General features: G+C 45.3%; 24 non-coding genes across 24 annotated transcripts; all 24 read right to left on the reverse strand.

Annotated features, from left to right (window-relative positions):
- Positions 1-150: 150 nt before the first annotated feature.
- On the reverse strand, positions 151-265 carry LOC120941957. Its single transcript, XR_005749764.1, has one exon. It is a non-coding gene; the product is annotated as a U5 spliceosomal RNA (small nuclear RNA).
- Positions 266-692: 427 nt separating this feature from the next.
- LOC120941958 lies at positions 693-807 on the reverse strand. The gene has a single exon (XR_005749765.1). It is a non-coding gene; the product is annotated as a U5 spliceosomal RNA (small nuclear RNA).
- Positions 808-1,235: 428 nt separating this feature from the next.
- Positions 1,236-1,350, reverse strand: LOC120941822. Its single transcript, XR_005749633.1, has one exon. It is a non-coding gene; the product is annotated as a U5 spliceosomal RNA (small nuclear RNA).
- A 583-nt stretch (positions 1,351-1,933) lies between these two features.
- Positions 1,934-2,048, reverse strand: LOC120941838. Its single transcript, XR_005749648.1, has one exon. It is a non-coding gene; the product is annotated as a U5 spliceosomal RNA (small nuclear RNA).
- Positions 2,049-2,339: 291 nt separating this feature from the next.
- Positions 2,340-2,454, reverse strand: LOC120941883. The gene has a single exon (XR_005749692.1). It is a non-coding gene; the product is annotated as a U5 spliceosomal RNA (small nuclear RNA).
- Positions 2,455-3,037: 583 nt separating this feature from the next.
- LOC120941839 lies at positions 3,038-3,152 on the reverse strand. Its single transcript, XR_005749649.1, has one exon. It is a non-coding gene; the product is annotated as a U5 spliceosomal RNA (small nuclear RNA).
- Positions 3,153-3,440: 288 nt separating this feature from the next.
- On the reverse strand, positions 3,441-3,555 carry LOC120942019. The gene has a single exon (XR_005749823.1). It is a non-coding gene; the product is annotated as a U5 spliceosomal RNA (small nuclear RNA).
- A 1,036-nt stretch (positions 3,556-4,591) lies between these two features.
- Positions 4,592-4,706, reverse strand: LOC120941823. Its single transcript, XR_005749634.1, has one exon. It is a non-coding gene; the product is annotated as a U5 spliceosomal RNA (small nuclear RNA).
- Positions 4,707-5,165: 459 nt separating this feature from the next.
- Positions 5,166-5,280, reverse strand: LOC120941878. The gene has a single exon (XR_005749687.1). It is a non-coding gene; the product is annotated as a U5 spliceosomal RNA (small nuclear RNA).
- Positions 5,281-5,708: 428 nt separating this feature from the next.
- On the reverse strand, positions 5,709-5,823 carry LOC120941859. The gene has a single exon (XR_005749668.1). It is a non-coding gene; the product is annotated as a U5 spliceosomal RNA (small nuclear RNA).
- Positions 5,824-6,544: 721 nt separating this feature from the next.
- LOC120941979 lies at positions 6,545-6,659 on the reverse strand. Its single transcript, XR_005749785.1, has one exon. It is a non-coding gene; the product is annotated as a U5 spliceosomal RNA (small nuclear RNA).
- A 294-nt stretch (positions 6,660-6,953) lies between these two features.
- LOC120942039 lies at positions 6,954-7,069 on the reverse strand. Its single transcript, XR_005749841.1, has one exon. It is a non-coding gene; the product is annotated as a U5 spliceosomal RNA (small nuclear RNA).
- A 566-nt stretch (positions 7,070-7,635) lies between these two features.
- On the reverse strand, positions 7,636-7,750 carry LOC120941860. Its single transcript, XR_005749669.1, has one exon. It is a non-coding gene; the product is annotated as a U5 spliceosomal RNA (small nuclear RNA).
- A 460-nt stretch (positions 7,751-8,210) lies between these two features.
- Positions 8,211-8,325, reverse strand: LOC120941825. Its single transcript, XR_005749635.1, has one exon. It is a non-coding gene; the product is annotated as a U5 spliceosomal RNA (small nuclear RNA).
- Positions 8,326-8,615: 290 nt separating this feature from the next.
- LOC120941976 lies at positions 8,616-8,730 on the reverse strand. Its single transcript, XR_005749782.1, has one exon. It is a non-coding gene; the product is annotated as a U5 spliceosomal RNA (small nuclear RNA).
- A 493-nt stretch (positions 8,731-9,223) lies between these two features.
- On the reverse strand, positions 9,224-9,339 carry LOC120941873. The gene has a single exon (XR_005749682.1). It is a non-coding gene; the product is annotated as a U5 spliceosomal RNA (small nuclear RNA).
- Positions 9,340-10,060: 721 nt separating this feature from the next.
- Positions 10,061-10,175, reverse strand: LOC120942008. The gene has a single exon (XR_005749812.1). It is a non-coding gene; the product is annotated as a U5 spliceosomal RNA (small nuclear RNA).
- A 425-nt stretch (positions 10,176-10,600) lies between these two features.
- Positions 10,601-10,715, reverse strand: LOC120941890. Its single transcript, XR_005749699.1, has one exon. It is a non-coding gene; the product is annotated as a U5 spliceosomal RNA (small nuclear RNA).
- A 441-nt stretch (positions 10,716-11,156) lies between these two features.
- On the reverse strand, positions 11,157-11,271 carry LOC120941959. The gene has a single exon (XR_005749766.1). It is a non-coding gene; the product is annotated as a U5 spliceosomal RNA (small nuclear RNA).
- A 427-nt stretch (positions 11,272-11,698) lies between these two features.
- LOC120941791 lies at positions 11,699-11,813 on the reverse strand. Its single transcript, XR_005749604.1, has one exon. It is a non-coding gene; the product is annotated as a U5 spliceosomal RNA (small nuclear RNA).
- A 445-nt stretch (positions 11,814-12,258) lies between these two features.
- LOC120941917 lies at positions 12,259-12,373 on the reverse strand. Its single transcript, XR_005749725.1, has one exon. It is a non-coding gene; the product is annotated as a U5 spliceosomal RNA (small nuclear RNA).
- Positions 12,374-12,833: 460 nt separating this feature from the next.
- LOC120941886 lies at positions 12,834-12,949 on the reverse strand. Its single transcript, XR_005749695.1, has one exon. It is a non-coding gene; the product is annotated as a U5 spliceosomal RNA (small nuclear RNA).
- Positions 12,950-13,670: 721 nt separating this feature from the next.
- Positions 13,671-13,785, reverse strand: LOC120942009. Its single transcript, XR_005749813.1, has one exon. It is a non-coding gene; the product is annotated as a U5 spliceosomal RNA (small nuclear RNA).
- A 437-nt stretch (positions 13,786-14,222) lies between these two features.
- Positions 14,223-14,337, reverse strand: LOC120941960. Its single transcript, XR_005749767.1, has one exon. It is a non-coding gene; the product is annotated as a U5 spliceosomal RNA (small nuclear RNA).
- Between the last annotated feature and the right edge of the window lie 342 nt (positions 14,338-14,679).

The raw sequence follows: 14,679 nt of genomic DNA on the forward strand, positions 1-14,679 counted from the left end.
GCCATGGAATTGGGGGTAATATATGCATAGGTGGATCAAGACTATCAAATAGTTCTCAAGGCCATGTTTACCACCACCAACAACAACAACATTAAAGCCGTCTGCTTGCCTTTCCAAATCAAAGTATCTCAAGCTATTTTTCACCAAGGAGGCCCGGCATTAGCCAGGCATCAAAAAATTCACCAAAACTTATGGTTGTTCCCCTCCACAGAAATCTTTAATAAAATGCAAAAGATTTAGTAATTCTAAAGAGAAACCAGAGTATAACCCGGCAAAACACAGATGCTGTTCAACTCATGGTGACTCCAAGACACCCTAATTTGCATGTCTGTGCAGCTGCATGGGGGCAGGAATCAGCAGGCACACGTAAGAATCGGCTTCATCAGAACAATATAAGACGCACGGCCCAGCAGAACACAGAAGCTGTTCAACTTATGGTGACTCCAAGACACCCTAATTTGCATGTCTGTGCAGCTGCATGGGGCGGGAATCAGCAGGGACGCGTAACTATCGGCTTCATCAGAACAATATAAGACGCATGGCCATGGAATTGGGGGCTAATATATGCATAGGTGGATCAAGACTATCAAATAGTTTTCAAGGCCACGATTACCACCACCAACAACAACAACATTAAAGCCGTCTGCTTGCCTTTCCAAATCAAAGTATCTCAAGCTATTTTTCACCAAGGAGGCCCGGCATTAGCCAGGCATCAAAAAATTCACCAAAACTTATGGTTGTTCCCCTCCACAGAAATCTTTAATAAAATGCAAAAGATTTAGTAATTCTAAAGAGAAACCAGAGTATAACCCGGCAAAACACAGATGCTGTTCAACTCATGGTGACTCCAAGACACCCTAATTTGCATGTCTGTGCAGCTGCATGGGGGCAGGAATCAGCAGGCACACGTAAGAATCGGCTTCATCAGAACAATATAAGACGCACGGCCCGGCAAAACACAGATGCTGTTCAACTCATGGTGACTCCAAGACACCATAATTTGCATGTCTGTGCAGCTGCATGGGGGCGGGAATCAGCAGGGACGCGTAACAATCAGCTTCATCAGAACAATATAAGACGCACGGCCATGGAATTGGGGGCTAATATATGCATAGGTGGATCAAGACTATCAAATCGTTTTCAAGGCCACGTTTACCACTGACAAAAACAACAACATTAAAGCCGTCTGCTTGCCTTTCCAAATCAAAGTATCTCAAGCTATTTTTCACCAAGGAGGCCCGGCATTAGCCAGGCATCAAAAAATTCACAAAAACTCATGGTTGTTCCACTCCACAGAAATCTTTAATAAAATGCAAAAGATTTAGTTATTCTAAAGAGAAACCAGAGTATAACCCGGCAATACACAGATGCTGTTCAACTCATGGTGACTCCAAGACACCCTAATTTGCATGTCTGTGCAGCTGCATGGGGGCGGGAATCAGCAGGCACACGTAACAATCGGCTTCATCAGAACAATATAAGACGCACGGCCCAGCAGAACACAGATGCTGTTCAACATATGGTGACTCCAAGACACCCTAATTTGCATGTCTGTGCAGCTGCATGGGGGCGGGAATCAGCAGGCACACGTAACAATCGGCTTCATCAGAACAATATAAGACACACAGCCCGGCAGAACACAGAAGCTGTTCAACTTATGGTGACTCCAAGACACCCTAATTTGCATGTCTGTGCAGCTGCATGGGGGCCGGAATCAGCATGGGGCGGGAATCAGCAGGGACGTGTAACAATCAGCTTCATCAAAACAATATAAGACGCACGGCCATGGAATTGGGGGGTAATATATGCATAGGTGGATCAAGACTATCAAATAGTTCTCAAGGCCATGTTTACCACCACCAACAACAACAACATTAAAGCCGTCTGCTTGCCTTTCCAAATCAAAGCATCTCAAGCTATTTTTCACCAAGGAGGCCCGGCATTAGCCAGGCATCAAAAAATTCACCAAAACTCATGGTTGTTCCCCTCCACAGAAATCTTTAATAAAATGCAAAAGATTTAATAATTCTAAAGAGAAACCAGAGTATAACCCGGCAAAACACAGATGCTGTTCAACTCATGGTGACTCCAAGACACCCTAATTTGCATGTCTGTGCAGCTGCATGGGGGGCAGAAATCAGCAGGCACACGTAACAATCTGCTTCATCAGAACAATATAAGACGCACGGCCATGGAATTGGGGGCTAATATATGCATAGGTGGATCAAGACTATCAAATAGTTTTCAAGGCCACGTTTACCACCACCAACAACAACAACATTAAAGCCATCTGCTTGCCTTTCCAAATCAAAGTATCTCAAGCTATTTTTCACCAAGGAGGCCCGGCATTAGCCAGGCATCAAAAAATTCACCAAAACTCATGGTTGTTCCACTCCACAGAAATCTTTAATAAAATGCAAAAGATTTAGTTATTCTAAAGAGAAACCAGAGTATAACCCGGCAATACACAGATGCTGTTCAACTCATGGTGACTCCAAGACACCCTAATTTGCATGTCTGTGCAGCTGCATGGGGGCGGGAATCAGCAGGCACACGTAACAATCGGCTTCATCAGAACAATATAAGACGCACGGCACAGCAGAACACAGAAGCTGTTCAACTTATGGTGACTCCAAGACACCCTAATTTGCATGTCTGTGCAGCTGCATGGGGGCAGGAATCAGCAGGCACATGTAACAATCGGCTTCATCAGAACAATATAAGACGCACGGCCCAGCAGAACACAGAAGCTGTTCAACTCATGGTGACTCCAAGACACCCTAATTTGCATGTCTGTGCAGCTGCATGGGGGTGGGAATCAGCATGGGGCGGTAATCAGCAGGGACGCATAACAATCAGCTTCATCAGAACAATATAAGACGCACGGCCATGGAATTGGGGGCTAATATATGCATAGGTGGATCAAGACTATCAAATAGTTCTCAAGGCCATGTTCACCACCACCAACAACAACAACATTAAAGCCGTCTGCTTGCCTTTCCAAATCAAAGCATCTCAAGCTATTTTTCACCAAGGAGGCCCGGCATTAGCCAGGCATCAAAAAATTCACCAAAACTCATGGTTGTTCCCCTCCACAGAAATCTTTAATAAAATGCAAAAGATTTAATAATTCTAAAGAGAAACCAGAGTATAACCCGGCAAAACACAGATGCTGTTCAACTCATGGTGACTCCAAGACACCCTAATTTGCATGTCTGTGCAGCTGCATGGGGGGCAGAAATCAGCAGGCACACGTAACAATCTGCTTCATCAGAACAATATAAGACGCACGGCCATGGAATTGGGGGCAAATATATGCATAGGTGGATCAAGACTATCAAATAGTTTTCAAGGCCACGTTTACCACCACCAACAACAACATTAAAGCCGTCTGCTTGCCTTTCCAAATCAAAGTATCTCAAGCTATTTTTCACCTAGGAGGCACGGCATTAGCCAGGCATCAAAAAATTCACCAAAACTCATGGTTGTTCCCCTCCACAGAAATCTTTAATAAAATGCAAAAGAATTAGTAATTCTAAAGAGAAACCAGAGTATAATCCGGCAAAACAAAGATGCTGTTCAACTCATGGTGACTCCAAGACACCCTAATTTGCATGTCTGTGCAGCTGCATGGGGGCAGGAATCAGCAGGCACACGTAGCAATCGGCTTCATCAGATCAATATAAGACGCACGGCCCAGCAGAACACAGAAGCTGTTCAACTCAAGGTGACTCCAAGACACCCTAATTTGCATGTCTGTGCAGCTGCATGGGGGCGGGAATCAGCAGGGCGGGAATCAGCATGGGGCAGGAATCAGCAGGGACGCGTAACAATCGGCTTCATCAGAACAAAATAAGACGCCACGGCCCAGCAGAACACAGAAGCTGTTCAACTTATGGTGACTCCAAGACACCCTAATTTGCATGTCTGTGCAGCTGCATGGGGCGGGAATCAGCAGGGACGCGTAACTATCGGCTTCATCAGAACAATATAAGACACACGGCCATGGAATTGGGGGCTAATATATGCATAGGTGGATCAAGACTATCAAATAGTTTTCAAGGCCACGTTTACCACCACCAACAACAACAACATTAAAGCCGTCTGCAGGAATCAGCAGGCACATGTAACAATCGTCTTCATCAGAACAATATAAGACGCACGGCCCAGCAGAACACAGAAGCTGTTCATCTCATGGTGACTCCAAGACACCCTAATTTGCATGTCTGTGCAGCTGCATGGGGGCAGGAATCAGCAGGCACACGTAGCAATCGGCTTCATCAGATCAATATAAGACGCACGGCCCAGCAGAACACAGAAGCTGTTCAACTCATGGTGACTCCAAGACACCCTAATTTGCATGTCAGTGCAGCTGCATGGGTGCGGGAATCAGCATGGACGCGTAACAATCAGCTTCATCAGAACAATATAAGACGCACGGCCATGGAATTGGGGGCTAATATATGCATAGGTGGATCAAGACTATCAAATAGTTTTCAAGGCCACGTTTACCACCACCAACAACAACAACATTAAAGCCATCTGCTTGCCTTTCCAAATCAAAGTATCTCAAGCTATTTTTCACCAAGGAGGCCCGGCATTAGCCAGGCATCAAAAAATTCACAAAAACTCATGGTTGTTCCACTCCACAGAAATCTTTAATAAAATGCAAAAGATTTAGTTATTCTAAAGAGAAACCAGAGTATAACCCGGCAAAACACAGATGCTGTTCAACTCATGGTGACTCCAAGACACCCTAATTTGCATGTCTGTGCAGCTGCATGGGGGCAGGAATCAGCAGGCACACGTAACAATCGGCTTCATCAGAACAATATAAGACGCACGGCCCAGCAGAACACAGAAGCTGTTCAACTCATGGTGACTCCAAGACACCCTAATTTGCATGTCTGTGCAGCTGCATGGGGCGGGAATCAGCAGGGCGGGAATCAGCATGGGGCGGGAATCAACAGGGACACGTAACAATCATCTTCATCAGAACAATATAAGACGCACGGCCATGGAATTGGGGGCTAATATATGCATAGGTGGATCAAGACTATCAAATTGTTTTCAAGGCCACGTTTACCACCGACAAAAACAACAACATTAAAGCCGTCTGCTTGCCTTTCCAAATCAAAGTATCTCAAGCTATTTTTCACCAAGGAGGCCCAGCATTAGCCAGGCATCAAAAAATTCACAAAAACTCATGGTTGTTCCACTCCACAGAAATCTTTAATAAAATGCAAAAGATTTAGTTATTCTAAAGAGAAACCAGAGTATAACCCGGCAATACACAGATGCTGTTCAACTCATGGTGACTCCAAGACACCCTAATTTGCATGTCTGTGCAGCTGCATGGGGGCGGGAATCAGCAGGCACACGTAACAATCGGCTTCATCAGAACAATATAAGACGCACGGCCCAGCAGAACACAGAAGCTGTTCAACTTATGGTGACTCCAAGACACCCTAATTTGCATGTCTGTGCAGCTGCATGGGGCGGGAATCAGCAGGGACGCATAACAATCAGCTTCATCAGAACAATATAAGATGCACGGCCATGGAATTGGGGGGCTAATATATGCATAGGTGGATCAAGACTATCAAATAGTTTAAGGCCACGTTTACCACCACCAACAACAACAACAACATTAAAGCCGTCTGCTTGCCTTTCCAAATCAAAGTATCTCAAGCTATTTTCACCAAGGAGGCCCGGCATTAGCCAGGCATCAAAAAATTCACCAAAACTCATGGTTGTTCCCCTCCACAGAAATCTTTAATAAAATGCAAAAGATTTAGTAATTCTAAAGAGAAACCAGAGTATAACCCGGCAGAACACAGATGCAGTTGAACTCATGGTGACTCCAAGACACCCTAATTTGCATGTCTGTGCAGCTGCATGGGGGCAGGAATCAGAAGACACATGTAACAATCGGCTTCATCTGAACAATATAAGGCGCACGGCCCAGCAGAACACAGATGCAGTTCAACTCATGGTGAATCCAAGACACCCTAATTTGCATGTCTGTGCAGCTGCATGGGGGCGGGAATCAGCAGGGGGCGGGTATCAGCAGGGACGCGTAACAATCAGCTTCATCAGACCAATATAAGACGCCACGGCCCAGGAGAACACAGAAGCTGTTCAACTTATGGTGACTCCAAGACACCCTAATTTGTATGTCTGTGCAGCTGCATGGTGCGGGAATCAGCAGGGACGCGTAACTATCGGCTTCATCAGAACAATATAAGACGCACGGCCCAGCAGAACACAGAAGCTGTTCAACATATGGTGACTCCAAGACACCCTAATTTGCATGTCTGTGCAGCTGCATGGGGGCGGGAATCAGCAGGGACGCGTAACAATCAGCTTCATCAGAACAATATAAGACGCACGGCAATGGAATTGGGGGCTAATATATGCATAGGTGGATCAAGACTATCAAATCATTTTCAAGGCCACGTTTACCACCGACAAAAACAACAACATTAAAGCCGTCTGCTTGCCTTTCCAAATCAAAGTATCTCAAGCTATTTTTCACCAAGGAGGACCGGCATTAGACAGGCATCAAAAAATTCACCAAAACTCATGGTTGTTCCCCTCCACAGAAATCTTTAATAAAATGCAAAAGATTTAGTAATTCTAAAGAGAAACCAGAGTATAACCCGGCAAAACACAGATGCTGTTCAACTCATGGTGACTCCAAGACACCCTAATTTGCATGTCTGTGCAGCTGCATGGGGGGCAGAAATCAGCAGGCACACGTAACAATCTGCTTCATCAGAACAATATAAGACGCACGGCCATGGAATTGGGGGCTAATATATGCATAGGTGGATCAAGACTATCAAATAGTTCTCAAGGCCATGTTTACCACCACCAACAACAACAACAACATTAAAGCCGTCTGCTTGCCTTTCCAAATCAAAGTATCTCAAGCTATTTTTCACCAAGGAGGACCGGCATTAGCCAGGCATCAAAAAATTCACCAAAACTCATGGTTGTTCCCCTCCACAGAAATCTTTAATAAAATGCAAAAAGATTTAATAATTCTAAAGAGAAACCAGAGTATAACCCGGCAAAACACAGATGCTGTTCAACTCATGGTGACTCCAAGACACCATAATTTGCATGTCTGTGCAGCTGCATGGGGGCGGGAATCAGCAGGCACACGTAACAATCGGCTTCATCAGAACAATATAAGACGCCACGGCCCAGCAGAACACAGAAGCTGTTCAACTTATGGTGACTCCAAGACACCCTAATTTGTATGTCTGTGCAGCTGCATGGGGCGGGAATCAGCAGGGACGCGTAACTATCGGCTTCATCAGACCAATATAAGACGCACGGCGCAGCAGAACACAGAAGCTGTTCAACTTATGGTGACTCCAAGACACCCTAATTTGCATGTCTGTGCAGCTGCATGGGGGCGGGAATCAGCAGGGACGCGTAACAATCAGCTTCATCAGAACAATATAAGACGCACGGCCATGGAATTGGAGGCTAATATATGCATAGGTGGATCAAGACTATCAAATAGTTTTCAAGGCCACGTTTACCACCACCAAGAACAACAACATTAAAGCCGTCTGCTTGCCTTTCCAAATCAAAGTATCTCAAGCTATTTTTCACCAAGGAGGCCCGGCATTAGCCAGGCATCAAAAAATTCACCAAAACTCATGGTTGTTCCCCTCCACAGAAATCTTTAATAAAATGCAAAAGATTTAGTAATTCTAAAGAGAAACCAGAGTATAACCCGGCAAAACACAGATGCTGTTCAACTCATGGTGACTCCAAGACACCCTAATTTGCATGTCTGTGCAGCTGCATGGGGGCAGGAATCAGCAGGCACACGTAACAATCGGCTTCATCAGAACAATATAAGACGCACGGCCCAGCAGAACACAGAAGCTGTTCAACTCATGGTGACTCCAAGACACCCTAATTTGCATGTCTGTGCAGCTGAATGGGGGCGGGAATCAGCAGGGCGGGAATCAGCATGGGGCGGGAATCAACAGGGACGCGTAACAATCAGCTTCATCAGAACAATATAAGACGCACGGCCATGGAATTGGGGGCTAATATATGCATAGGTGGATCAAGACTATCAAATCGTTTTCAAGGCCACGTTTACCACCGACAAAAACAACAACATTAAAGCCGTCTGCTTGCCTTTCCAAATCAAAGTATCTCAAGCTATTTTTCACCAAGGAGGCCCGGCATTAGCCAGGCATCAAAAAATTCACAAAAACTCATGGTTGTTCCACTCCACAGAAATCTTTAATAAAATGCAAAAGATTTAGTTATTCTAAAGAGAAACCAGAGTATAACCTGGCAATACACAGATGCTGTTCAACTCATGGTGACTCCAAGACACCCTAATTTGCATGTCTGTGCAGCTGCATGGGGAGGGAATCAACAGGGACGCGTAACAATCAGCTTCATCAGAACAATATAAGACGCACGGGCCATGGAATTGGGGGCTAATATATGCATAGGTGGATCAAGACTATCAAATAGTTCTCAAGGCCACGTTTACCACCACCAACAACAACATCATTAAAGCCGTCTGCTTGCCTTTCCAAATCAAAGCATCTCAAGCTATTTTTCACCAAGGAGGCCCGGCATTAGCCAGGCATCAAAAAATTCACCAAAACTCATGGTTGTTCCCCTCCACAGAAATCTTTAATAAAATGCAAAATATTTAATAATTCTAAAGAGAAACCAGAGTATAACCCGGCAAAAACACAGATGCTGTTCAACTCATGGTGACTCCAAGACACCCTAATTTGCATGTCTGTGCAGCTGCATGGGGGCGGGAATCAGCAGGGCAGGAATCAGCATGGGGCGGGAATCAGCAGGGACACGTAACAATCGGCTTCATCAGAACAATATAAGACGCACGGCCCAGCAGAACACAGAAGCTGTTCAACTCATGGTGACTCCAAGACACCCTAATTTGCATGTCTGTGCAGCTGCATGGGGGCGGGAATCAGCAGGGCGGGAATCAGCATGGGGCGGGAATCAACAGGGACGCGTAACAATCAGCTTCATCAGAACAATATAAGACGCACGGCCATGGAATTGGGGGCTAATATATGCATAGGTGGATCAAGACTATCAAATCGTTTTCAAGGCCACGTTTACCACCGACAAAAACAACAACATTAAAGCCGTCTGCTTGCCTTTCCAAATCAAAGTATCTCAAGCTATTTTTCACCAAGGAGGCCCGGCATTACCCAGGCATCAAAAAAATTCACAAAAACTCATGGTTGTTCCACTCCACAGAAATCTTTAATAAAATGCAAAAGATTTAGTTATTCTAAAGAGAAACCAGAGTATAACCCGGCAATACACAGATGCTGTTCAACTCATGGTGACTCCAAGACACCCTAATTTGCATGTCTGTGCAGCTGCATGGGGGCAGGAATCAGCAGGCACATGTAACAATCGGCTTCATCTGAACAATATAAGGCGCACGGCCCAGCAGAACACAGATGCAGTTCAACTCATGGTGAATCCAAGACACCCTAATTTGCATGTCTGTGCAGCTGCATGGGGGCGGGTATCAGCATGGGGCGGGAATCAGCAGGGACGCGTAACAATCAGCTTCATCAGAACAATATAAGACGCCACGGCCCAGGAGAACACAGAAGCTGTTCAACTTATGGTGACTCCAAGACACCCTAATTTGTATGTCTGTGCAGCTGCATGGTGCGGGAATCAGCAGGGACGCGTAACTATCGGCTTCATCTGAACAATATAAGACGCACGGCCCAGCAGAACACAGAAGCTGTTCAACATATGGTGACTCCAAGACACCCTAATTTGCATGTCTGTGCAGCTGCATTGGGGCGGGAATCAGCAGGGACGCGTAACAATCAGCTTCATCAGAACAATATAAGACGCACGGCCATGGAATTGGGGGCTAATATATGCATAGGTGGATCAAGACTATCAAATCGTTTTCAAGGCCACGTTTACCACCGACAAAAACAACAACATTAAAGCCGTCTGCTTGCCTTTCCAAATCAAAGTATCTCAAGCTATTTTTCACCAAGGAGGACCGGCATTAGCCAGGCATCAAAAAATTCACCAAAACTCATGGTTGTTCCACTCCACAGAAATCTTTAATAAAATGCAAAAGATTTAGTTATTCCAAAGAGAAACCAGAGTATAACCCGGCAATACACAGATGCTGTTCAACTCATGGTGACTCCAAGACACCCTAATTTGCATGTCTGTGCAGCTGCATGGGGGCAGGAATCAGCAGGCACACGTAACAATCGGCTTCATCAGAACAATATAAGACGCACGGCCCAGCAGAACACAGAAGCTGTTCAACTTATGGTGACTCCAAGACACCCTAATTTGCATGTCTGTGCAGCTGCATGGGGCGGGAATCAGCAGGGACGCGTAACAATCAGCTTCATCAGAACAATATAAGACGCACGGCCATGGAATTGGGGGGCTAATATATGCATAGGTGGATCAAGACTATCAAATAGTTTAAGACCACGTTTACCACCACCAACAACAACAACATTAAAGCCGTCTGCTTGCCTTTCCAAATCAAAGTATCTCAAGCTATTTTTCACCAAGGAGGCCGGCATTAGCCAGGCATCAAAAAATTCACCAAAACTCATGGTTGTTCCCCTCCACAGAAATCTTTAATAAAATGCAAAAGATTTAGTAATTCTAAAGAGAAACCAGAGTATAACCCGGCAAAACACAGATGCTGTTCAACTCATGGTGACTCCAAGACACCCTAATTTGCATGTCTGTGCAGCTGCATGGGGGCAGGAATCAGCAGGCACACGTAAGAATCGGCTTCATCAGAACAATATAAGACGCACGGCCCAGCAGAACACAGAAGCTGTTTAACTTATGGTGACTCCAAGACACCCTAATTTGCATGTCTGTGCAGCTGCATGGGCGGGAATCAGCAGGGACGCGTAACTATCGGCTTCATCAGAACAATATAAGACGCACGGCCATGGAATTGGGGGCTAATATATGCATAGGTGGATCAAGACTATCAAATAGTTTTCAAGGCCACATTTACCACCACCACCACCAACAACAACAACAACAACAACATTAAAGCCGTCTGCTTGCCATTCCAAATCAAAGTATCTCAAGCTATTTTTCACCAAGGAGGCCCGGCATTAGCCAGGCATCAAAAAATTCACCAAAACTTATGGTTGTTCCCCTCCACAGAAATCTTTAATAAAATGCAAAAGATTTAGTAATTCTAAAGAGAAACCAGAGTATAACCCGGCAAAACACAGATGCTGTTCAACTCATGGTGACTCCAAGACACCCTAATTTGCATGTCTGTGCAGCTGCATGGGGGCAGGAATCAGCAGGCACATGTAAGAATCGGCTTCATCAGAACAATATAAGACGCACGGCCCAGCAGAACACAGAAGCTGTTCAACTTATGGTGACTCCAAGACACCCTAATTTGCATGTCTGTGCAGCTGCATGGGGCGGGAATCAGCAGGGACGCGTAACAATCAGCTTCATCAGAACAATATAAGACGCACGGCCATGGAATTGGTGGCTAATATATGCATAGGTGGATCAAGACTATCAAATAGTTTTCAAGGCCACGTTTACCACCACCAACACCAACAACATTAAAGCCGTCTGCTTGCCTTTCCAAATCAAAGTATCTCAAGCTATTTTTCAACAAGGGGGCCCGGCATTAGCCAGGCATCAAAAAATTCACCAAAACTCATGGTTGTTCCACTCCACAGAAATCTTTAATAAAATGCAAAAGATTTAGTCATTCTAAAGTGAAACCAGAGTATAACCCAGCAAAACACAGATGCTGTTCAACTCATGGTGACTCCAAGACACCCTAATTTGCATGTCTGTGCAGCTGCATGGGGGCGGGAATCAGCGGGCACACGTAACAATCAGCTTCATCAGACCAATATAAGACGCACGGCCTAGCAGAACACAGAAGCTGTTCAACTTATGGTGACTCCAAGACACCCTAATTTGCATGTCTGTGCAGCTGCATGGGGGCAGGAATCAGCATGGGGCGGGAATCAGCAGGGACGCGTAACAATCAGCTTCATCAGAACAATATAAGACGCACGGCCATGGAATTGGGGGCTAATATATGCATAGGTGGATCAAGACTATCAAATAGTTTTCAAGGCCACGTTTACCACCACCAAGAACAACAACATTAAAGCCGTCTGCTTGCCTTTCCAAATCAAAGTATCTCAAGCTATTTTTCACCAAGGAGGCCCGGCATTAGCCAGGCATCAATAAATTCACCAAAACTCATGGTTGTTCCCCTCCACAGAAATCTTTAATAAAATGCAAAAGATTTAGTAATTCTAAAGAGAAACCAGAGTATAACCCGGCAAAACACAGATGCTGTTCAACTCATGGTGACTCCAAGACACCCTAATTTGCATGTCTGTGCAGCTGCATGGGGGCAGGAATCAGCAGGCACACGTAACAATCGGCTTCATCAGAACAATATAAGACGCACGGCCCAGCAGAACACAGAAGCTGTTCAACTCATGGTGACTCCAAGACACCCTAATTTGCATGTCTGTGCAGCTGCATGGGGGCGGGAATCAGCAGGGCGGGAATCAGCATGGGGCGGGAATCAACAGCGACGCGTAACAATCAGCTTCATCAGAACAATATAAGACGCACGGCCATGGAATTGGGGGCTAATATATGCATAGGTGGATCAAGACTATCAAATCGTTTTCAAGGCCACGTTTACCACCGACAAAAACAACAACATTAAAGCCGTCTGCTTGCCTTTCCAAATCAAAGTATCTCAAGCTATTTTTCACCAAGGAGGCCCGGCATTAGCCAGGCATCAAAAAAATTCACAAAAACTCATGCTTGTTCCACTCCACAGAAATCTTTAATAAAATGCAAAAGATTTAGTTATTCTAAAGAGAAACCAGAGTATAACCCGGCAATACACAGATGCTGTTCAACTCATGGTGACTCCAAGACACCCTAATTTGCATGTCTGTGCAGCTGCATGGGGGCAGGAATCAGCAGGCACATGTAACAATCGGCTTCATCAGAACAATATAAGACGCACGGCCCAGCAGAACACAGAAGCTGTTCAACTCATGGTGACTCCAAGACACCCTAATTTGCATGTCTGTGCAGCTGCATGGGGGCGGGTATCAGCATGGGGCGGGAATCAGCAGGGACGCGTAACAATCAGCTTCATCAGAACAATATAAGACGCCACGGCCCAGGAGAACACAGAAGCTGTTCAACTTATGGTGACTCCAAGACACCCTAATTTGTATGTCTGTGCAGCTGCATGGTGCGGGAATCAGCAGGGACGCGTAACTATCGGCTTCATCTGAACAATATAAGACGCACGGCCCAGCAGAACAAAGAAGCTGTTCAACATATGGTGACTCCAAGACACCCTAATTTGCATGTCTGTGCAGCTGCATTGGGGCGGGAATCAGCAGGGACGCGTAACAATCAGCTTCATCAGAACAATATAAGACGCACGGCCATGGAATTGGGGGCTAATATATGCATAGGTGGATCAAGACTATCAAATCGTTTTCAAGGCCACGTTTACCACCGACAAAAACAACAACATTAAAGCCGTCTGCTTGCCTTTCCAAATCAAAGTATCTCAAGCTATTTTTCACCAAGGAGGACCGGCATTAGCCAGGCATCAAAAAATTCACCAAAACTCATGGTTGTTCCACTCCACAGAAATCTTTAATAAAATGCAAAAGATTTAGTTATTCCAAAGAGAAACCAGAGTATAACCCGGCAATACACAGATGCTGTTCAACTCATGGTGACTCCAAGACACCCTAATTTGCATGTCTGTGCAGCTGCATGGGGGCAGAAATCAGCAGGCACACGTAACAATCGGCTTCATCAGAACAATATAAGACGCACGGCCCCAGCAGAACACAGAAGCTGTTCAACTTATGGTGACTCCAAGACACCCTAATTTGCATGTCTGTGCAGCTGCATGGGGCGGGAATCAGCAGGGACGCGTAACTATCGGCTTCATCAGAACAATATAAGACGCACGGCCATGGAATTGGGGGCTAATATATGCATAGGTGGATCAAGACTATCAAATAGTTTTCAAGGCCACATTTACCACCACCACCACCAACAACAACAACAACATTAAAGCCGTCTGCTTGCCATTCCAAATCAAAGTATCTCAAGCTATTTTTCACCAAGGAGGCCCGGCATTAGCCAGGCATCAAAAAATTCACCAAAACTTATGGTTGTTCCCCTCCACAGAAATCTTTAATAAAATGCAAAAGATTTAGTAATTCTAAAGAGAAACCAGAGTATAACCCGGCAAAACACAGATGCTGTTCAACTCATGGTGACTCCAAGACACCCTAATTTGCATGTCTGTGCAGCTGCATGGGGGCAGGAATCAGCAGGCACATGTAAGAATCGGCTTCATCAGAACAATATAAGACGCACGGCCCAGCAGAACACAGAAGCTGTTCAACTTATGGTGACTCCAAGACACCCTAATTTGCATGTCTGTGCAGCTGCATGGGGCGGGAATCAGCAGGGACGCGTAACAATCAGCTTCATCAGAACAATATAAGACGCACGGCCATGGAATTGGTGGCTAATATATGCATAGGTGGATCAAGACTATCAAATAGTTTTCAAGGCCAC

The sequence above is a fragment of the Rana temporaria genome, chromosome 5, assembly GCF_905171775.1.
Source record: "Rana temporaria chromosome 5, aRanTem1.1, whole genome shotgun sequence".
NCBI lineage: Eukaryota > Metazoa > Chordata > Amphibia > Anura > Ranidae > Rana > Rana temporaria.